The sequence below is a fragment of the Pongo abelii genome, chromosome 1 (genome assembly GCF_028885655.2).
Source record: "Pongo abelii isolate AG06213 chromosome 1, NHGRI_mPonAbe1-v2.0_pri, whole genome shotgun sequence".
Lineage (NCBI taxonomy): Eukaryota > Metazoa > Chordata > Mammalia > Primates > Hominidae > Pongo > Pongo abelii.
Window position 1 is genome coordinate 91984225 of NC_071985.2, and position 24683 is coordinate 92008907.

General features: G+C 37.3%; 1 pseudogene; it reads right to left on the reverse strand.

Moving 5' to 3' along the window:
• Positions 1–4395: 4395 nt before the first annotated feature.
• LOC100443865 (heat shock protein HSP 90-alpha-like) lies at positions 4396–6561 on the reverse strand (annotated as a pseudogene).
• Positions 6562–24683: the final 18122 nt, after the last annotated feature.

Here is a 24683-nt window from a genome sequence, read left to right on the forward strand (position 1 = left end):
GTTCATTAAAGTCTCTGAGGATCTTTTGCATTTTTGTGGGATTGGTTGTAATGTCATCTTTGCCATTTCTGAGTGTGATTATTTGGATCTTCTCTCTTTGCCAATTTAGCTAGTGGTTTACTGGTCTTGTTTATTCTTTCAAGTAATCAGCTTTTGGATTTATTGATCCTTTTAATGGATTTTTGAATATCAATTTTGTTCAGTTCTTCTCTGATTTTGGTTATTTTTTTCTGCTAGCTTTATGTCAGTTTGTTCTTGTTTTTCTAGTTCCTCTTAGTGTAATGATAAATCGATAATTTGGGATGTTTTTAAATCCTTGATGTCGGAGTTTAACATCATAAACTTTCCTCTTAACATTGCTTATGCTGCATCCCAGTGATATTGGTATGTTGCATCTCTGTTTTCCTTTATTTTAAAGAATTGTTTTATTTCACCCTTAATTTCATTGTCCATCCAAAAGTCATTCAGAAGCAAGTTTTTTAGTTTCCATGTAATTATGTGGTTTTGAGAGATCTTCCTGGCATTGATTTCAATTTTTATTCCCCTGTGGTCCAAGAGTATGATTGGTATGATTTCTATTTCTTTGAATTTATTGAGACTTGCCTTATGGCCAAGCATGTGGTCACTCTTAGAGTATATTCTGTGTGCAGTTGAGAAGAGCATATATTCTGTGGTTGATGAGTAGTCTGTAGAGATTTTTTTTTTTTTTTTTTTTTTTGAGAAGGAGTCTCGCTCTGTCACCCAGGCTGGAGTGCAGTGGCACGATCTCAGCTCATTGAAAGCTCTGCCTCCCAGGTTCATGCCATTCTCCTGCCTCAGCCTCCTGAGTAGCTGGGACCACAGGCACCCTCCACCACACCAGGATAATTTTTTGTATTTTTAGAAGAGACGGGGTTTCACTGTGTTAGCCAGGATGGTCTCAATCTCCTGACCTTGTGATCCTCCTGCCTCGGCCTCCCAAAGTGCTGGGATTACAGGCGTGAGCCACCGTGCCCGGCCCTGTAGAGGTCTTTTAAGTCCAATTGGCCAAGTGTCAAATTTATGTCCAGAATTCCCTGATAGTTTTCTGTCTCGATGATCTGTCTAATACTGTCAGTGGTGTCAAGTCCCCCACTTTTGTGTGGCTGTTTAGATATTTTTGTAGTTCTAGGTGTACCTACTTTATGAATCTGGGTGTTCCAGTGTTAGGTGCATATGTTTTTAGCATAGTTAAGTCTTCATGTTTAATGGAATCCTTTATCATTACGGAATATACTTCTTTGTCCTTTTTTACTGTGATTGGTTTAAGGTCTGTTTTATCTGATGTAAGAATAGTGACCCTTGTTCTTTCTTGTTTGTCTGTTTTCTCTGTGTGATAAGTCTTTCCCCAACACTTTACTATGAGCCTGTGGGTGCCATGACATGAGTGATGGGTCTCTTGAAGACAGCAGATAGATCGGTTTTGTGTTTTCTCCAACTTGTCTCTCTGTACCTTTTAAGTGGGATATTTAGACCATTTAAATTCAAGGTTTTGATCCTGATGGTCATGAAGTTTTCAGCTGTCTGCTTTATAGTCTTAATTGTGTACAATTGCTTTATTAGGTCTGTGGGATATAAACTTACATGTGTTTTTATGGTAGCCAGTATCATTGTTTTGTTTCCATGTTTATAACTCCATTAAGGATCTCTCGTAGGCTTGTCTACTGGTAAGAAATTCCTTTAGAGATTGGTTGTCTGGTAAAAATTTTATTTCTTCTTCACTTATAAAGCTTAGTTCGTCAGGATATGAAACATTGGTTGGAATTTCATTTTTTTAAGAATACTCAAAATAGGTCCCCAATCTCTTTTGGTTTTTAAGGTTTCTGCTGATAAGTCTGTTGTTAATCTGATGGGAATCCCTTTGTAAGTTATCTGACCATCTTCTTTAACTGCCTTTAAGATGTTTTTCTTTAGTGTTGACCTTGCTTAGTCTGGTAACTTGATGCCTTGGTAATATATATTTTGTAAAGTCTTTCTTAGGTGTTCTCTGTATTTCTTGTATCTGGACGTCTACTTCTCTGGCAAGATTAAAAAATTTTTCTTGAATTATTCCCTCAAATATGTTTTTCAAGTTTTTCACTTTTACTGCTTCTCTCTCATGAATGCCGGTAACCCATAGGTTTGGTCACTGTTTGGTCACTTTACATAATCGCGTATTTTTCAAGGACTTTGTTGATTTTCTTTTCTTTTATTCTTCTGTCTCTCTCTGTGTGTGGTCTGCCTGAGCTAGTTTAAAAGGTTGAAATTCTTTTTTTTTTTCTGCCTGGTTTAATCTATTGATAAAACTTTCAATTGTATCTTGAAATTTCTTAAGTGAGTTTTTAATTCCAGGATCTCTGATTAATTTCTTTTTAAGATGTTTATGTCTTCTTTCATTTCTTGGACTACTTTAGTAGTTTCCTTGTGTTGATTTTCAACATTGCCTCGGACTTCATTGAGCCTTCTTGCAATTCATGCTTTGAATTCTTTGCCTGTCATTTCTGAGCTCCCATTTTGGTTATGAGTCCTTGCTGGAGAGCTAGTGTAATTCTTTGGTTATGTCACAAGATTCAGATTTTTTATGGTGCCAGAAATCTTATACTGGTCCCTTTCATCTGGAGAGAATGGCACTTCTAATTTTTGTAATTATTTTTGTGTGGATAGGATTTTTTTTCCTTCCTTATAGTTTTTTTTTTTTTCCTTTCCCCTTCTCTCTAAGTGGTGCGACTGTAGAGTATGTTGAGTAGGGTCTTTTGGCTTTGTTTCTATACCCCTTTTCACTTCTTTTAGCAGTTTTTATATTAGGCCGTGCAATTTGACTTGTGGAGCAGTAGATGGCGCTTAAGGGTAAGAGCCAGCTGTAGCATAAGCAGATGGCTATGTATTCGATCTTTGTTTACTCTCAGGTGTTCTCTGTTATTTCAGATGATGGCCTGCATGGGCGTTCCAGGTTCCCTAGCTTCCTGTTCCATGGGGATGAGGAGACACACCTGGGCAAAGCTGTAGTGTTTCAATTTTTGTTTATTTCCATGTACATTTTATTTTCCCTTTGATTTTTTCTCTGACCTATTGGTAGCTTATGAGTGTGTTGTTTAATTTCCACCTATTTGTAATTTTCTAAATTTCTTCCTGTTATTGATTTCTATATTTATATCATTGTAGCCAGAAAAGATACTTGAGATGATTTTAGTCTTCTTCAATTTGATAAGATTTGTTTTGTGACCTAACATGATCTATTCTGGAGAATGTTCCATGTGCACTTGAGAAAATTTTGTATTAAACTTCTGTTGGGCGAAATGTTCTGTATATGTTTATTAGGTCCATTTGGCCAATGGTGTTACTGAAATCTTCTGTTTCCACATTGATTCACTGTCTCAATGATCTGTCCATTTTTAAAAGTAGGATAGTGAAGTCTCATTATTATATTGCTGTTTATTTCTCCCTACAGTTCTGTTACTATTTGCTTTATATATGTTTAGGTGTTCCCATGTTGAATGCATCTATCTTTACAGTTCTTATATCCTCAAGATGATGTCATCCATTTTTCATTGTACAGTGACTTTCTTTTTCTCTTAATGACAGATTTTGATTGAAAGTCTATTTTGTCTGATGGAAGTATAACTTTCCCTGATTTTTTTTGGTTTACATTTGCATAAAATATCTTGCTCTATCCCTTCACTTTTAACATGTGTTCCTAAGGCTAAAAAGAGTCTTTTGTAGGCAGCATATTGTTAGATCTTGGCTTTTTTTTTTTTTTTTAACTCATCTGTATTTGTTACAAGTTTAAGCAGAATGTGACTCAGGCACTACATTTCCATCCACAAGACTGGCTCTGAGTTATTTTTTGAAAAGCTTTGTGATAGGACTAGGTAGACTTATAACTTTGCTCCTCCAAACAATACTTTTCTTTGGAAAACAAGAACTCTCCTTGGAGATTTCCTTCCATCAAGTTGTTTCAGTTTAACCTATTTCTAGAGGACTAGTTCATACAGAACTGGCAACTACAGGGGATGAAAAGTTCAAAAGTAGATGCTACAAAATGTAACAAATACTTTTCTTCTAAACATCAAGGTATAGCTCAGGAACACTTGGATAACAAGATTTGGCCTACTAAGGAATATGGATTGATAGCTAAACGCTTTGGACCACAAAGTAAACGTCACTTTTCATACATCCTACAACACACATTACTTCGATCTGTTAAAATAAGCCAATGTGAAACTGAAAAAAAACATTACTAGCTCTGCTTTAGTGCTCAAGGTATCATAGCATCACTTAGAAGTAGAAAGAAATCTTATCTTCCCCTTAAAGTAGTTGTTGTCATGCCATACAGACTTTTTAATGTTAACAAAAAATAAAGAAAAATATCCTTGAAAATATATTTCCCTCAGCTGGAGCTTAGTCTGTTTCTTCCATGCATGATGTGTCATTGTCTCCTTCAAGGGGTGACATTTCTTCAGTAGTATCATCAGCAGTAGGGTCATTTTCATCAATACCCACACCAAGTTTGATCATCCTGTAGATCCTGTTAGCGTGTGTCTGGGGATCTTCCAGACCAAATCCGGAAGACAAAAGAGCAGTTTCATAAAGCAAGATGACCAGATCCTACACAGACTTGTACTTATATGCCTCTGCCTTTTGCCTTAAGGTCTCAGTAATGGAATGGTCAGGGTTTATCTCCAGGTGTTTCTTTGCTGCCATGTAACCCATTGTTGAGTTGTCTCTTAGGGCTTGAGCTTTCATGACTCTTTCCACGTTTGCTGTCCAGCCATATATGCTCATGACAATACAGCATGGAGACGCCACCAATCAGTTTGACACAACCACCTTTTCAACTTTTTTCTCCAATAGGTCTTTCATGATTTTACAGATGTTCTCAAACTTTGTTTTTTTCTCTTCCTGTTTCTTTTTTTCTTCTTCATCCTCTGGAAGTTCCAAGCCCTCTTTGGTGACTGACACTAAAGTCTTCCCCTCAAATTCCTTCAGTGTTGGACACAGTACTCATCAATTGGCTTGATCATATAGATCACTTCTAAGCCATGTTTCCAAAGACATTCCACAAATTTAGCTACCTGGTCCTTGGTCTCACCTGTGATGTAATAGATATGTTTCTAGTTTTCCTTCATTCTGGTGCAATAGTCCTTCAGAGAAACCATCTCATCAACCAGAAGCAGATGTGTAGTATCTTAATAGCTCTGAAAACTTCTTCCAATGTTGAGAGTCTTTTTATATTTCAAGCTTTATGCTTTTAGAGAACTGCTCATAGAACTTCTTGTAGTTCTCTTTATCTTCTGCCAGTTTGGTAAAGAGTTCTAAGCATTTTTTGACCAAATTCTTCCTGATAACTTTCAAAATTTTGCTTTGTCGCAACATCTCACAGGAAATATTTAGACAGAGATCCTTTGAGTCCACCACCTTTCCAATGAAGTTCAGATATGCAGGGATTAGCTCCTCACAGTTATCCATGATGAAAACTCTGTACACACAATTTGATGTTGTTCTTTTTCTTTCTCTTTTCAAACAAGTCAAAAGGAGCATGTTGTGGGACAAATAGAAGGGCTCTGAGTTCTAAGTGTCCTTCAACTGAAAAATGCTTCACTGCCAAGTGATCTTCCCAGTCATTGGTCAAGCTCTTGTAGAATTCTTACTCCTCATTAGTAACATCATCAGGATTTCTGGTCCAGATGGGCTTTGTTTTGTTGAGTTTTTCTTGATCGATGTACTTTTCCTTAATCTTCTTATTCTTTTTGTCACCATCCTTCTTTTCTTCTTCTCATCAGAACCAACATCTTCAATTTCAGGTTTGTCTTCAGACTCTTTCTCTTATTTTTCATTTTCTTCTTCTTTATCTTCCTTTTCTTCAGCTTCATCATCGCTGACTTCTTTATCATGTTCCTTCTTCACAAAAAGAGTAACGGGATATCCGATAAACTGAGAATGTTTCTTCAAAAATGTTTTTATTCTTCATTCCTCCAAGTACTCATTTGGTTTTCCTTCAGGTGTAGGATAACCTTTGTTCCATGACCCATAGGTTCACTCGTCTGTCCTCACTGTGAATGATCCCCCTGCTGAGGACTCCCAGGTGTACTGCTCATCATTGTTATGTTTGATGATCACAGTTACTTTCTTGGCAACCAAATAAGCAGAATAAAAACCAACACCGAAATGGTCAATCCTAGAGATATCTACATCAGCCTGCAAAACTTCCATGAACGCTTTGGTCCCAGACTTGGCGATAGTACCGAGGTTATTGATCAAGTCAGTCTTGGTCATTCCAATTCCAGTGTCCACAATAGTGAGAGTTCGATCTTGTTTGTTTGGTACAAGGTTAATATGCAGCCCTTTCGCAGAGTCTAATTTACTAGGATCCGTCACCCTTTCATATCAGATTTTGTCCAATGCATCTGATGAATTTGAAATTAGTTCTCTTAGAAAGATCTCTTTCTTCGAGTAAAAAGTATTCATGATCAGTGACATCAACTGGGCAATTTCTGCCTGAAAGGTGAATGTCTCAACCTCCTCCTCCTCCATTGATTGGTCTTGGGTCTGGGTTTCCTCAGGCATCTTGGCTGAGGGACCACAAGGGCTCCACAGCACATCAGTACCAGGATGCTGAAGCACCTCTGCTTTTATTTTTTATTTATTTATTTTTCTTAAAATCCATTCAGCCACTCTGTATCTTTTGACTGGAAAATGTAATTCATTTACATTTAAAGTAATTATTGATAGGTAGAGGATTTACCACCGGCATTTTGATTTTTGCTGACTGTTTTGTAGTTCTTTTATTTCTTTTTTCCAATCTTCCTATCTTTCTTTATAATTTGTTGAATTTTGATAGTTGTACACTTTGATTCATGTCTTTGTTTTTTTATGTATCAACTAGAGTTGTTTTTCTACTTGGTTATCATGGGGCTTATATAAAACATAATTATAACATTCTAATTTAAGCTGCTAACAGCTGAAATTGCCTACAAAAACTCTACACTTTTACTTCACTCTGCCCACATTTTATGTTATTCATGTCACACTTTACATCCTTCTAGATTGTGTATTCATTGCCAAATTAGAATATAGTTATTTTCAATACTTCTGTGTTTTAAACTTTTATAATAGAATTTAAAATGATTTACATGGTGTCATTACAGTATTAGATTATTCTGGATTTGACTATTTACTTTTACTAGTGGCTTTTTTTAACTATTAACTTTTTAAAAATGTTTCATGTTATTTATTTCTTTATTTTAGAGATGTGATGTCGCTATGTTACCCAGGCTGGTCTTGCACTCCTGAGCTCAAATGATCCTCCCACCTTGGCCTCCCGAAGTGATGGGATTACAGGAATGAGCCATGGCACCTGGCTTTAACATCTTTTTGTTACAACTTGAAGAACTCTAGTTTTTTGTTTTTTTTGTTTTTTTACATTTTACTTTAAGTTCCGGGATACAAGTGCAGAATGTGTAGGTTTGTTACATAAGTATATGTGTGCCATGGTGGTTTGCTGCACCTACCAACCCGTCATCTAGGTTTTAAGCCCTGCATGCATTAGCTATTTGTCCTAATGCTCTTCCTCCCTCCCCTTGCCCCCCAGCCCCACACTGGCCCTGGTGTGTGTTGTTCCCCTCCCAGTGTCCATGTGTCCTCATTGTTCAGCTCCTACTTATGAGTGAGAACATGCAATGTTTGGTTTTCCATTCCTGTGTTACCTTTGTCTGTGTATGTCTTTATTTCTGCTTCATTTCTGAGAGAGATTTTCTACATATAGTATTCTTGGGCAGTTTTTATTTTTTTCTTTCTACTCTTTGGCTATATCATCCCACACCAACCAGGCATACAAAAAATTTTTTTTTAGGTTTTGTTTTGTTTTGTTTTTGCCAAGTCTGCTGATATCCTTAAAGGGGTTCCCTTTTATGTGACAAGTTTCTTTTCACTTCTGCTTTCAAAACTCTCTTTTTGTGTTTGACTTATAATAAGTTGATTATAATGTGCCTCAGAGTGTTACTGTTGGGGTTGATATTGTTTGGTCATTTTGATTTTCATCAAACTGTATTGAGTCTATGTCTCTCCCATGATTTTGGAAGTTTTCAGCCAGTATTTCTTTAAATAAGCTTTATGTCTCTTTATTTGCTTTTTTTTCCTTCTGAGACACCGTGGTTTATTATTGTTTTTCTAATTTCAATTCATTTTCTATGTGCGTTTTCTTGCATTTCTTCAAGATCTTTAAGATGGTTATTTTGAATTCTTTCTCAGGCAATTCCTAGATCTCCATTTCTTTGTGACTTACTACTGAAGCTTTACTAGTTTCTTTTGGTGGTGTCACGTTTGCCTAATTCTTCATTATCTGTATAGATTGCATTGACTTCTGAATAAACATCTTTTCTGGCATTTAAACACTGCTTTTGGCAGACAAAAGCTTTCTCCTGTTGAGCCTCTATGCTGGTGAGATTGCCCCCAGGATCCTAGTAAAGTGGGTTTCAAGCGGCTGCCTCTTCATCTACAATGGGATCTGTGCTTAATAGACCTGTTACCAGGGCCTCCAGTGGGTATGGATTCTGTCTGGTCCCCCCAGGTGGACTGAATTACCTCCGGTACATTGGGCAGTAGGGTTCGTGCTAGAATAAGGATCCATTTCAGAGCCCACAGATGGTAGGCCTGTTACTAGGTTTGTGGATGGGTATGGTTTCCTCCAGGTCTTTGGGAGAGCTCCCATTAAGTGACTGGGTAGGTCCCTTTGCAGGCAGTACTGTCCTGGCCTACAGTTGAGAAGAGATGAATATAAGTCACAGGACTGCAGTAAAGACAAAGATTGGCAGGCCTGCCTCTGAGGTCATTTGATGTATCCCCCGTTTGGTCCCTGGTCAGGCAAAACTGCCCTCAGACCACACCTGAGAGGGGATGAATCCAAGTTACAAGGCTCTGTCAGGATCCTCTGTGAGACTGATGGCAGCAGATCTGCCTCTGAGGGTCATAGACAGGCTCGTCTTTCTCTTGGTTCTTGACTGGATAAGCCTACTCTCAGACCACAGCTATTAATGCCTGGAGTTGAGTTTCAGAGCCATTTCAAGTTCAAGTTGGGACCGAGGTCAACAAGCTTGTTGTCTGAAGCACTAGTATATGTGACTCCTCCTGGGCTCCTTGACAGGTGGCAAAATAAGGCTGTATCCAAGTCCACAATAAAACAAGGCCATTGCTAAGCCTAGAGCTGAGACCACTGTTGGCAGGTCTGCCCCCTCAAAATGGCTTTCCTAAATCTTGATCTTCACTAGGATTTCACAATCTCCTATCTAAATCTCAAGGCTCCCACAAAGAGGTATTTTCTCATTGATGGCTGTGAAATTATTGCTGCTGTCAAGGAATATAAGCAGTGGACTTTCTATTTCACCATCTTTCTCTCCTTTTGTCTCTCACTATTTTTAAAATTTTCTTTTTATCATTAGTTTTTAATAATTGAATTCTTATATGTTCTAGCATAATTTTGGTTTTTATTCTGCTTGAAATTTCTGAGATTTTTTGGTTTGGGGGTTTATAAGGGATCTCAATTACATGAATATTTGACAGCTTGGCACTTTACCATAGGTCATCAAGCCTCTGTTTTTGTTTTGTTGTTGTTGCTGTTATTTGGGGTTTTTGAAGTTTTGCTATAATTACAGGTTGTTTCCTTGGCTACGTGTTTAAGTTAATTGACCTTTTCTTTGGCAGTGTCTGCAGCTAATCCTGCTTAGTGTATTTTTAAAATTCAAATAATATTTTTTATTTCTATAAATTATACTTGATGGCTGTTGAGAATATAAACTCTTCTTTGTGTGAGCTCTAGGGCTTGTTTAGTCTATTGCTTCCAGTAGTTGTTCATCTTCTACAAGAAGTTTACTCTAACAAATGTACGAATTAGCACTCTTCCAAAGATTTGAGGAGATCCCTTTGCAGCTAATAGACCTCCCTGTGTGTGTGCTAATCCCTTCTCTTTAGTCATCTGTCTTGAAATGGCCCCTTTGTCTTCTCTATACTCTAATCTTTATCTAATCTAGTCTCTTTAATACTCTATGTAATCTAGTCTTCTCTATAATCTTTATCTAATCTAATCCTTCATTCAGTAAGACTACTTGATATATTTTGGTGTCCTCTGCTGCCTCTCTCTCTCTCTTTTTCTCTCTATTTCTATATATAAACACATAAATATACACACACGTATATACACATATAGAGCTTGTATTATTCCATCAGTTATGTCTCAGTATTAGCCAGTATTATCTTGGTGTTGTTATATTTTTAAATATAAGAAGGGTATAAATTTCTTATATTTATTTAAAATACTTTACCATATTTTGTCTCACTCCATCATGGTCACACAGTGTCTAGTACTATAGTTCTATGGAATTACTTTTGTTCAACTGGATAATACTGAGACATAAGTGTTGGAATAATTCCAGCTGAAGTTAATCATGGGCTGTTTTTTCTCTTTCACTCTCTTAACTCCCATTTCCATCTTCAGTTTTTCTTTGGAACTAAAATTAGGATTGTCTAGAGTCTGTTACAGGGTCCACATTTCTTTGCTTTGTACTCTTCAAATACTTTTTAAGTCATAACATGTGGAAATCATTTTTTCTCTTTTCTCAAGAATAACAGTCTTATTCTGTCTCTTGTCTAATGTCTACAAACTGCTATGTCACATATTTTTCTAACTTTTAGTTTTTTAATGTAGAAAGTTAAGTACAATTTATATTAATCCATCTTGATAGGATTCTCTACCTTACTGATGTTCATTAACTTAATGCCTTTTACATAACATATTTTTGAATATTTTAATTGTAAAATAAGTAGAAAAGGAGGCCACAGAAAAAGAAAAAAAGCATTACTTAAAATGTGTACAAATAGAATTTTCAACAGTTTTTACTTAATAAAAGAAACAAGCACACAGTCGCAGATCGTGTTAGAATAATTTCTAGGTCTCCTGATCCCTGCCTAGTGCAACGGTGTTTTGCTTCAGGATGCTTCTCAGGTGAGCTCATCCTCTTTTTTGTTGGAAAAACATGGTTGAACAAATACTGCAGCTTAGAAGGTGCCACTTCAGAGCACATCCAGAAATCCTAGATTGTTTTTCTTTTTAGCCCTATGGGATTCCCACCTATATACTGGCCTTATGCCCAAGAGAATGTACTTCATATATTGTGTTACTACTGGTTCAGTAGGAATAATAATAAGGTATGCAACAAAAAAGAAAAAAGAAAACTACACCCTTACCTGAGTGAAGATTTGGGGGAAGTAAGTAGTAGATTCAATATTTTGAAAGCAGAAAAAATGGATCTTTCATTGTTGTAACTTCCATCATCAAACTCAATATATAGTTGATGAAAGAGTAAATAATTGATAGAGTCTTAAAGGCAGCTTTATTTATTTATTAAATTGCTATTAGTCAGTCAATGTCTCTCCTTTATTTTCCAATACGTATACTAAGGCTGCTTTTCCTACCTATAAAAGCTTGACAGGGAGGTCGAGGCAGACAAATCACGAGGTCAGGAGATTGAGACCATCCTGGCTAACACGGTGAAACCCCGTCTCTACTAAAAACACAAAAAATTAGCCGGTCCTGGTGGCGAACGCCTGTAGTCCCAGTTACTTGGGAGGCTGAGGCAGGAGAATGGCATGAACCCAGGAGGCGGAGCTTGCAGTGAGCCGAGATTGTGCCACTGCACTCCAGCTGGGGCAACAGAGCAACACTCCCTCTCAAAAAAAAAACAAAAAGCTTGACAAATCAAGAGGTAGTAAGAGTGCCTTCCTCTAGGACTAATTGCTTGGCTTCCTTTGAGTTGCTGCAGCTTTCTGTTAGATCTATTACTGAAGGGTAAGTGTGGGTAGATAGAACCAGTCTGAAAGTATCCAACCTGAAAACAATTTATACACATTCATTCTTTGTGTTTATTCACAGAATGTTAGATTCTTAATCCCTGTTTTTCAAGACACGAAAAAAAAGCAGAGAAATATCATTATCTGTATCTTTTCCTATTCATTTTTTTATCATAGTGTATTTTTGTTAAAATGAAGAGAAAAGCAAATCTTTTTCTTATATTACAAAACATGTATTATAAGCATTAAGAATAGTTGTAAATGGCATAATTGTTTTAGAATATCACTGCCACAAAGGAAGGTTATAAGAGATACGTGGTGGGAGACATGAGAGACTTGACAGAAAATAATGCCATGGCATTTTTCTCTGTGTCAATAGAAGAAACTTTCCCAGGTACCTCGGGTAATTTCTTACTTTCACTTCATAAGATCATGTCCCATCCACCCGCAGATCCTGCTTCTACCATCCTGATTATTACGAAGTCGCCTAGGTAATCTGGCAATCCAGGTAATTCTTATGGCATCATGAATTAATCTGTTGTAATTCACCCATGAGATTTATATTATTTCCAAGATTATGGTTTTGTTGTTGTTGTTGTTGTTTTGAGACAGACTCTCACTCTGTCACCCAAGCTGGAGTGCAGTGGCGCGATTTTGGCTGACTACAACCTCCGCCTCCCAGGTTCAAGCAATTCTCCTGCTTTAGTCTCTTGAGTACCAGGGACTACAGGCACATGCCTCCACTCCTGGCTAATTTTTTGTATTTTTAGTAGAGACGGGGTCTCACTGTGTTAGCCAGGATGGTCTCGATCTCCTGACCTCGTGATCCGCCCGCCTCAGCCTCCCAAAGTGCTGGGATTACAGGCGTGAGCCACTGCGCCTGGCCCAAGAATATGTTTTTTAAAAGGGTTACCTATTACATTTACATTTATTTACATTTTAGAACTTGTAAATGTTAAAGAAGAACATATTTTCAATGATTCCCATTATGTGATAGAGAGGAAATCAAGCATGAGGGTCTCCAAAATGGAGCTTGTGGAGACTGAGTGATAAGTGATTTCATTTTATTGAGTATCTAAGACAAAGGTATGAACATCTAACCATATTACCATGATTCACATTCACCTCTTGCCAGGCATCAGTATTCAACCATAGTTCTCTTTGCCATTGAGCACTGGAATCCACACAACCATTATTAATTGTGTTTTCATACAATACAAATACTGTTTACTATTCAAGTCTAGAAGAGATACAAGGAAACAATAAGAGAGGCAGCCAGTAGATTGCGTATTATAAATGGGATGTGAAAAGACCTTCGTATTCTAAAACTATATGCTAAAATCAAAAACAGTAATTTAAAAGAACAAATTCCAAATATAATATTGTTTTAAAGAATAAAATTATACTAAACTAAGCATAATAGGTTTCATAATCATAGGGTTGTAGATATATAACATTAAACTCTTTAGTCTAAGCAACCTAAGGGTCAGAGGAGAGCACATGTGTGGTAGAACTGATAGAGAAGTAGTGAACTTTAAGCTGTATTGACGTAAAATTGACTTCCAGAATAAGGAAAATGATTATCTTAACTCACCTGCAGTGTTACCTCATTTCCTGGTAAGTCATTTTAAGAACACTATTAACAAAATGGAAAGTATCTAAAGAATCTAGAGAAAGATAACCAAGATTTTGAGGAGCCTTTGAACTCAGATATATCATGCAGTTCAAAAGCATCTTCAGGTATGTTAAGTGTTTAATGGAGGCATACATTATGCTTCTTCAAATATTTGAATTGTTGCTGTGTAGGTTAGATATTATATACAAGTTATACATCTCTAGAGACAATAGAAGCAAAAGGAGGATGATACATAAAACTGAAGTGGAACTTTGTAACATTTAGAAATATTTAACAGTGACTCCCTATTGAGCAGTTAATTGAGGCTAGAATGCTGCAGGTGAGAATCCTACAATGACTGAGAAGTGGACATGGTAGCCCTACGTTCTCTCTGACACTGGTAGCTCATAATTATATAACAAAAAATTCCATTACATTGGTTCCATTTTCTTTATAATCTCATTGTAAGGTGCCTTACTAAGATTGTTCTAGATGATAGAGAAGTTGTAATAGTTGAACCTTCTATACTAAATTACCACCCATGATGTTTTACTTATCTGTCACTAAAGAAACTAAAACCATCCTTTAAGTATACTGAGAAATCAAAATACTTGTTCAAGTTTGAAAAGTCTTTGAGGCTTGAACCTGATTTTTAATAAACTCAAGTTTGACATGGCACCCCACAAAGTTCATTAAAATAATATCATGGGAAGCATGTACTATGAGGCTAGTAAAGTGCTATGTGAATGAAAAATAAGAGTATTATTAACATTATAATTATCACTATGTCCTCTGAAATAATGTTTCTGTAGATGTGAAATAATCTTATTATAGCTTTAGGAGGAAATCCTCCTTGGCAAATCACTTTCCAAATGGTCATCTGAACATTCTTACTCTTGAAGCTATATACCATGGATTCAACAATGGAGTCACAACTGTGTAAGGTCACTGTCACCAGCCTGTTCTTGCTAGATGATTATTTGCTGGATGATTATTTGGCTGATGGTCCCAGGTAGACAAAGGAGGCACAGCCATAATAGACAATGACCATAATAAGATGGGAGGCATAAGTAGAGATGGTTTTTTGCTTGCTTTCACATATGGGATCCTCAGGATGGTGTGAACAATGAAGCCATAGGAGATGCAAATAAAATCAGAGGAACCATAAGTGCTAGAATTCCACCAATGAAGATGACTAGCTCCCTGATGTAGGTATCAGTACAGGCAAGCCGAATGACCAGAGAGATGTCACAGAAGTAGTGGTTGATCTTGTTTGGGCCACAGAAAAGCAGCTGAAAATCTAAGAAGGAGCCTATCAGTGAGAACAACAACAACAACAAAAAACAATCACAGCACACGTTGCTGCCAATTGTTTACATATCTGCCAACTCATAAGGACAGGGTAGTGAAGTGGATGGTAGATGGCACATAGGTATCATAAACTGTCATGACCAGGAACATGAAATTAGTGACAGCAAAACCCAGAAAGAAGAACATTGGAGTGCAGTTAATAAATGAGATTTTTCTGAGCAAAGACAACAGATCTATGAGCATCTTGGGCAGAATGACAAAGGTATAGTATGTCCCAGAAATGGAAAGGATCCCTAGGAATAAGTGTACAGGTATGTGGAGGCTTTGATCCAGGCGGATGACAGTGACAGTGGCTATATTTCCACTCAGAATAATCAGATATAGCCACAAGCAGACAGAAAAAGGATCTGCTGGATTTCTTCAAGGCTGGAGAACCCAAGAAGCAGGAACTCTGACAGAGAAGTTAGCTTGATTGACTTGGTCCCAGAGATTGACCTACAGGGAACAAAAATGAAAGAACAGATAGTTTACCCTAAAAGATGCAGAGAGTTAGTTACACTCTGGATTGAAAAACAATAAATCAGAGAAGGGGGTAGAACCTGTAGTAGTAAATGCCCTAGTGATCATATCTATTCATTGTATTATTTCAAAATACTCAGATTACATTTGTTTCCAGTGACATGTTTACATCTCTTACAGTGTTTAAGTCTAGGTGATCTTTTCACATTGCCTACTTTAAATACCAAACAGGAAATTAACATGTGAATTTAACTACTTTATTAAATAAACACACGTTTAATAAATACTTATTGTCTATATTACACAATTTCGTTAGGCTGTATAAGCAAAGTATAATTCTTAGCAGGAATGATGCTAAAGCATCTTACTTTCTTCACCAAGTGTTCTCCCCTCTCCCCAACCACTCTCCTTAAATGCTCCAATTAAAAAATGAAGTTTTTTCATGTTAAGACTATGTTTTCTCATCTTGCAGCACCTCACCTCTGTGATTTCCTCATCTCTTTCCCTCTATCTGGAAAATCTTTATCCACTTTGCATTCATTTTTGATGACCCAAATAGAACTACAACCTCTGGCAACTCTGGTCTCTGAAGATAAGGGTGATATAAACTTTCCTTTCTTTTAAATTATTTAGCAACTTTCCATTCTATACTAGAGTGAATCACAGAAGATAGATATGAACTCTAAGTCCACAATGTGCCTAAGTTCATAAAATTAGTTGTATAAATTTAATTTTTTTCTTTAGTGCCCAGCACAGTGCTATTCACAGAAATTATTAATATACAATGATTGAATAGTCAATTGCATGATCTTGAAATGCACTTTTTCTTTTTTTTCTTTTTTAAATTTTTTAAAATATTATTATACTTTAAGTTTTAGGGTACATGTGCACAACGTGCAGGTTTGTTACATATGTATACATGTGCCATGTTGGTGTCCTGCACCCATTAACTCGTCATTTAGCATTAGGTATATCTCCTAATGCTATCCCTCCCTCCTCCCCCCACCCCACAACAGTCCCCAGAGTGTGATGTTCCCCTTCCTGTGTCCATGTGTTCTCGTTGTTCAATTCCCACCTATGAGTGAGAACATGCAGTGTTTGGTTTTTTGTCCTTGCGATCGTTTGCTGAGAATGATGATTTCCAGCTTCATCCATGTCCCTGCAAAGGACATGAACTCATCATTTTTTATGGCTGCATAGTATTCCATGGTGTATATGTGCCACATTTTTTTAATCCAGTCTATCATTGTTGGACATTTGGGTTGGTTCCAAGTCTTTGCTATTGTGAATAATGCCACAATAAACATACATGTGCATGTGTCTTTATAGCAGCGTGATTTATAATCCTTTGGGTATATACCCAGTAATGGGATGGCTGGGTCAAATGGTATTTCCCTGAGGAATCGCCACACCAACTTCCACAATGGTTGAACTAGTTTACACTCCCACCAACAGTGTAAAAGTGTTCCTATTTCTCCACATGCTCTCCAGCACCTGTTGTTTCCTGACTTTTTAATGATCACCATTCTAACTGGTGTGAGATGGTATCTCATTGTGGTTTTGATTTGCATTTCTCTGATGGCCAGTGATGGTGAGCATTTTTTCATGTGTTTTTTGGCTGCATAAATATCTTCTTTTGAGAAGTGTCTGTTCATATCTTTTGCCCACTTTTTGATGGGGTTGTTCGTTTTTTTCTTGTAAATTTGTTGGAGTTCATTGTAGATTCTCGATATTAGCTCTTTGTTAGATGAGTAGGTTGCAAAAATTTTTTCCCATTCTGTAGCCTGTTGACTCTGATGGTGGTTTCTTTTGCTGTGCAGAAGCTCTTGAGTTTAATTAGATCCCATTTGTCAATTTTGGCTTTTGTTGCCATTGCTTTTGGTGTTTTAGACATGAAGTCCTTGCCCATGCCTATGTCCTGAATGGCATTGCCTAGGTTTTCTTCTAGGGTTTTTATGGTTTTCGGTCTAACATTTAAGTCTTTAATCCATCTTGAATTAATTTTTGTATAAGTTGTAAGGAAGGGATCCAGTTTCAGCTTTCTACATATGGCTAGCCAGTTTTCCCAGTACCATTTATTAAATAGGGAATCCTTTCCCCATTTCTTGTTTTTCTCAGGTTTGTCAAAGATCAGATGGTTGTAGATATGCAGTATTATTTCTGAGGGCTCTGTTCTGTTCCATTGGTCTATATCTCTGTTAAATGTACTTTTTCATATATCAGAGCATAAAGGTCTTGGAGTAATTTTGTATTCCCCATAATATCTACAAACAAATTGCTATCTAAAAGCTATTTGTTGAATTAGTTGATTATTAAATATTTTATTATATAAAGGGCATCTGTAAAAGGCATTATTTAAGCTCATTAAGGGTGTGGTAGAATTTTAAGCCTGGAAAGGAAATTGATGGGAATAAAGAGCCAGTTTGCAACCTACTAGATCACACTGCAGATTTATAATTGTACTGCCCACATTTTGATCTTCCACATGACCCAGAAGTTGTGGAATATGAACTGGATCTAGCTCTCATGAATTTCCCTACTGTGGCATTTATTTTTATTTTTACTTTTTTGTCTCTCAGTCTAGCTCTTCACAATACTTTATGTATTAACTGGTGACTAACGAAACAAATAGCACCAGGATCTTCCCTGAGGAGTGCAATTTATTTACCTCCCCAGTTGCTATCTCTGAGGCTTATGCAGTAGATTTTTTGTCCACAGAATGTTAGGATGGTGAGATTCAAAAACAGCAGAAGGTCTGTAAAGAATGGCAAGTTAATTAGACACTCATTTTTTTACCTCCTCATCGCTTGGACATTTCTAACATACCCTTGTCACCAGATAGTACTCTCATGTGACATTTGAGAATGAAAAGTGAGTGAACTGCTGAAAGCTCATTCTTGATGGAGAGTTATGGGTATCTATTTTTTTCTTTTTCAGTTACCCAAAGAAGCCTGCTTAAGGAATCAGTCTTTCTGAGATGACTGATAGGGAAGTAATCAGTGCTATGGGCTCAATATAACATATTTCATGGCACTTGCTTGAAGCGATAGCTTACCGTAGCTCATTTGGTGAGGCTCTATTTTATCTCCCCCAAGCCCTATACTATCTTCCATTTTTTCAAGCTATCATATATTATCTCATTATCACTGAGTATCTAGATAAACAAACTAAAACTCACGGGAGAATAAGAGCATTTCTAAAATGAGCATGGTGACTGGTACTTTTCTGTTAGTAAATTCACATACTATCTTCTTTCAATTTCCCACATAAAATAATCCAAACAGGGTTATTTTCTGATGTTCCCTAGAACTTAGCTATTGTAATCCAATGAAATCTTATGAGATGAGACTCAAAAATTAATATTATCACAACCATTTCTATATTGAAATAACACTATTCTATTCCTTTCTACTATTAACCTCTCAATGCCCCAAACTGTGTATTCCTACCTGCTCTTCTGATAATTCTGAGAAGCAACCCCCAAAGCATCATTGGAAAACTTTTCGTTAGTCTCTTATTAGCTAGGGCCCCAAAATGTTGCTTGGTACTTATACTTTCCAAAACTCCAGGGAGTCATTATTGCAATATTATTTTTGGCACAGTTCTGTACTTCTCTCACTTAGCAAAGGGGATACAGAAAACACGACAGATCCAAAATCTCACAGGTCTAATAGAAACAAATAATAAAATAAAAAAACAGAAGGTGGGGCACGGTGGCTCACGCATGTAATCCCAGCACTCTGGGAGGCCGAGGCAGGTGGATCATCTGAGGTAAGGAGTTTGAGACCAACCTGGCCAACATGGTGAAACCCGATCTCTACTAAAAATACAAAAATTACCCGGGCATGGTGGAAGGTGCCTGTAATCCTAGTTACTCAGGAGGCTGAGACAGGAGAATCACTCGAACTCAGGAGACGGAGGTTGCAGTGAGCCAAAATTGTGCCACTGCACTCCAGCCTGGGTAATAAAATGAGACTCTGTCTCAAAAAAAAGGAAAAAAATGGCATTGATAATTAGTTGATCATCTCTTCCAAGTTCCCTGGTGTCTCTTAGAGGCTGAAAGCTATTGTAAATTAAGGAAGTACAAGTGAATATGGAAAAAACCATATTATAGGAGATAATTCAGGCCTGTCTTTTATGAGGCCTTTTTTAGTGAAGGAGAAGTTCTTTTTTCCTTAGACTTCATCAGGACAAAGTCTTGCTTTATCATTGTCAAAAAAGAAACAAAGTTCTCTCTTTGAGTCAGTGTTCATCTGAAGCCTAACAATTGAGTTGCTGCACCAAGGAGAGGAGCATAGGAGCACAGCATGAGGGATGGGAAAAAGAGCAATGTTTTGATGACAGAGCTGAAACCTTGAAGAACAGCAGGAAAGAATATATATTTAGAGACTGAAGACAAATTCTGGAGTGCTTAAGTGCAGGTCACGGAAGTGATACTCTGCTTTTTTCTAGCTTTCTGGAGGTGAAAGTAACTTCAATCAAGGGTCCGCCTCAACGTTTGTGAATGGGAGTAAAGCTTTGTAGGTAACTTCCTAGAGGGCTTGAGTAGTCCCCCCAGTTATTCTCATTCTTTCCTGCAACTCTCTAATAGTCTGACTCAAGATAGATGAGAGGGACTTGGGATTGGAGAGAAAACAATTAAGTACCTGTCTACATTTGTGCGCCACTGTTGTGCGACCCTGAATTTGAAATTAGGTTAAAAGTCGAACTTTTACACTGTTGGTGGGACTGTAAACTAGTTCAACCATTGTGGCAGTCAGTGTGGCGATTCCTCAGGGATCTAGAACTAGAAATTCCATTTGACCCAGCCATTCCATTACTGGGTATATACCCAAAGGACTATAAATCATTCTGCTATAAAGACACATGCACACGTATGTTTATTGAGGCATTATTCACAATAGCAAAGACTTGGAACCAACCCAAATGTCCAACAATGATAGACTGGATTAAGAAAATGTGGCACATATACACCATGGAATACTATGCAGCCATAAAAAATGATGAGTTCATGTCCCTTGTAGGGACATGGATGAAATTGGAAATCATCATTCTCAGTAAACTATCGCAAGAACAAAAAACCAAACACCGCATATTCTCACTCATAGGTGGGAATTGAACAATGAGAACACATGGACACAGGAAGGGGAACATCACACTCTGGGGACTGTTGTGGGGTGGAGGGAGGTGGGAGGGATAGCATTGGGAGATATACCTAATGCTAGATGACGAGTTAGTGGGTGCAGCGCACCAGCATGGCACATGTATACATATGTAACTAACCTGCACATTGCGCACAAGTACCCTAAAACCTAAAGTATAATAATAGTAATAATAAAAAAAGAAAAAAAAAAGTCGAACTTTTTATTTCTGGACTCAGGTAACACAGTATCTAGATCTTCAAGTTTCCTGGAAATTGTTATTCTTCCTCCTCTGTGAGACAACAGAGGAAAAATCTGCCCTCTCTATTCTTCCTCAGCTTGTTATGAGTAACGCGCAAGGGGACGGCAGAGAGAATTGAAGGCATTTAGCATCGAGGTCTTCCCCAGCCTGACTCTATTTGTTGCAGTTTCTGTCAGTGGCTCCCAGCAGACGTTCCTGGCATTGTTCCCAGCAGGTGCTCTCAGAGCAGCAGAAACTCCCAAATGAGAGACTGCTGTCTCAGAGTCTTTTTCTTTCCAATTATACTAACCATTGTCACAGGTTACCCACAGAGATCCCATGGCAGCTACTGCTGCTTCCAGCAATTTTCAAATGTTCACAAAGGTTTTTTTTGTTTTTTTTTTCCATTTGCAGCTGAGTTTTGGGGGTTTTTTGGACTTCTGGTCTGCTCAGTGCATCTTCCTAAATAAACATTTCTCCACAGGATGCTGGCCAAGTCCCCAGCCTCGGTACTGCATAACTCTAGAAAGAAAACTGTCAAAAAACCTCTAAAGTATTAGAACAGAAATAGACCTGGAAAAAATACTATAGTTAGTCACACTTACAGAACTACTTCTTGACACAATTTGTGGTGAACTCAGGCAGGACCCCAAAACAGTAGCTGCCTCTGCTCACATTCTCATGTACCTGAGGATAGTTTTCCAGGAAATTGAAGATAATCATTCCTTTTTTAAAAAATATACCAACACAGTTCAAATATGCAAACAAAGAATATCTTTTATTTCCACATTCAGAGAAAGGGACTTGAATTACTTCATTATGCTCAGTCTTCATTCAGAGGTCAACTCTGAAAAACATCCCCTTTATAATTTACTTTTTATTCTTAACATATATTAGAAATTTCTGTGTAATTATGATTACATGTTTTCCTTTACATATCTCTATTTCTGGTTTTGTGGGGTGATTTTTTAATGTTTTGCTGAATGTTTAGCTCCATCATTTAGGATATTGCCTGATACATAGTAAAAAGGTACCATATATTTGTTGAATGAATAACTACTTTTTCTTTCTCTGTTTTACTTGATTAAGTTTCACTATATGTGGTATATTTCTTTTTCATTGGCCTGGCTTTATCCAAATTACAGAAAAAAATGAAGGTAAAAGCCTTAAATATATGTTCTTAGCAATTCAAAAAGCTGAAACATTCTCAGTCTTATGTCTCCTATATATGGGATGTAATCATGTCTTTTGCAGGGACATGGATGAAGCTGGAGCTATTATCCTTAGCAAACTAATACAGGAGCAGAAAACCAAATACCGTGTGTTCTAACTTACAAGTGACAGCTAAATTGTGAGACCACATGGACACATAGAGAGGAACAGCACACATGGGGGTCTATTGGAGGGTGGAGGGTGAGATAAGGGAGAGGATCAAGACAAATAACTGTTTCAATATTTTTAAGTTAAAAGTTAAAATATTTTAAGTTAAAAGTTAAGTTAAAGTATTTTTAACTTCCAATATTTTCAACTTATAATGGATTTATCTGGATATAAGCCCATCATATGTCAAGGAGTATACTAATATGTGTCACTTCTGCACCATCATAAAGTCAAAAAATCCTAAATTGAAACATTGTACATAGGGAATCATCTGTATATAGACAGATACAGAATACTGTAATACGGTAATGGTGATGTAGCAATATCACTTTTAATTCTAACATAAAATTTAAAAGATTAAACTATTAAGAATAACTAAAACTACATAATTTGTCAAGTTATCCACAACACGACATAAAAACATGTAAATTGTGATTTCAGTAACACGTATAAGGGGGAAGAGTAAAAGTTTAGAGTTTTGTATGCAATTGAAGTTAAATTGTTATCAGCTTGAAATTAACACCCATAACTTTGAAAAGTCGTATACAAGTTTTATGGTAGCCACAAAGAAAATACTATACAATATGCACAAAAGAAATAATAATAATAATAAAAAAAAAGAAAAAAAAAAAAAAAAAGAAAAGTAAAAAAAAAAAAATCAAAGCATATCACTACAAAAAAATTAACAAATCATAAAGGAAAAGAGCCAAAGAGAAAAAGAGGAACGAAAGGAAAATAAGACAGTCAGAAAATGGATAACGAGATGGCAACAATAAATCCGATCAATAATTACATTAAACTTAAATGGATTAAACACCTCAACTAAAAGGCATAGGCTAAATTGATTAAAAAAACACAAGATCCAACTTTATGCTATCTACAAAACACTCACTTTGGATTTAAGAACCCACGTGAACTGAAAGTACAAGGATGGAAAAAGATAATTAAGTAAATGTTAACCAAAAGACAGAAGGGGTGGCTATACTTATATTAAATGAAAAAAACTTTAAGTAAAGAACTATCATAAGAGAAAGAGAGGTTCTTTATATAATGACAAAAGTATCGAGTCATGGGAACAAGATAGTTGATTAGAACCATCCAGCAATTGTCCCCTCATAGGAACACCAAATTGAACAATAATCCATGCAAGAAAGCACCTTCATAAGAACCAAACAATCAGGTGAGCAATCACAGTACCTGTTGTTAACAATATCAAGGAAAGAGGCATTGAACAGGTTAGGAAAGATAATCTTCCTTTGCCTACATCACCTCTCCCCCAATCCCTGGTAGCACCACATGGAAAAGAATCTGTGTGCTTGGGGAAGGGGTAGTGAAGTGAAAGTGATTAGGAGACTATGCATTGAAACTCAATACTACTCTGTCACAGCAGAGCTCAACAAAGGAGAGAATTCTGCCAGCACCCATGGAGGAAGCAATTAGATCAGCCCTGGCAGGAGGGAACTAAGTTCTGGCTGGGTCTACCACCAGCTCACTAATGTGGTCTGGGACCCAAAATAGATTTCAGAGGTAGTTAGGCCCTAAGGACTGCAGTCTCTGGGCAAGCCCTAGTGCTGTATTGTGCTTGGAGGCAATACAATTGGGGCACACAAGACCCAGTAAGACACAAAGTGTGGTGGCCAAGGGAGTGCTTGCACAGCTTGGGGAGAGACTCTTTCTGCTTGGGGAAAGGAGAGGGAAGAGTACAAAAAACTTTGTCCTGTACATTGGGTACCAGTTTAGCCACAATAAAACAAAGCATCAAGCAAATTCCTGAAGACCCCATCCAGGCCTTAGCTCCTAGATAGCATTTCTAGACCCACCTTGGACCAGAAGGGAACCTGCTACCCTGAAGGGAAGGACCTAGTCCTCATGGATTTATCATCTGCTGACTAAAGGGTCCTTGGGCTTTGAATAAATAACATCAGTAGATAGGCAGTAGTTTCCACAGGCCATGGGCAAGACTTAGTACTCTCCTGGCTTCAAGTATCACCCAGCAGAATGCCAGTTGTGTAGCCACAAGAGTGCTTGCATCAACCCTCCCCCAACTCCAGGCAACCCAGTGCAGAGAGACACTCTTTTTGATGAAGGGAAAATGAAGGAAGAGAGTGAGAGACTTTGGCTGGTAATCCAAATAATTCTCCTTGATTCTACCCAAGCCCACTAAGGCAGCGACTCCAGGAGTCCAAAGAGTCACAGCATTACTGGATTGGGGTGCTCCCTAGTGCTGATATTGCTGTGGTGACAGTAGGCTTACAACCCAACCCTCAATTCCCTTTGAATTCATGGAAAACCTTTTCAAGAAGATCAGGTGCAAACAAGCCCCAACTGGTGATATTGAAACAAATACCTAACTCCTCTATGCCCAGGCATTGCTGGACATTCACAGGCCTCAAGAACATCCAAGAAAACATGACCCCTCCAAACAAACTAAATAAGTCTCCAGTGATCAATCCTAGAGTGATGGAGATATGTGACCTTTCAGACAGAGAATTCAAAATAGCTGTCTTGAGGAAGCTCAATGAACCTCAAGATAACATAGAGAAGGAATTCAGAATTCTATCAGAGCAACTTAACGAAGAAATTGAAATAATAAAAAAGCAAAAATTTTGGCGCTAAAAAATTCAATCGAGAAGGTGAAAAT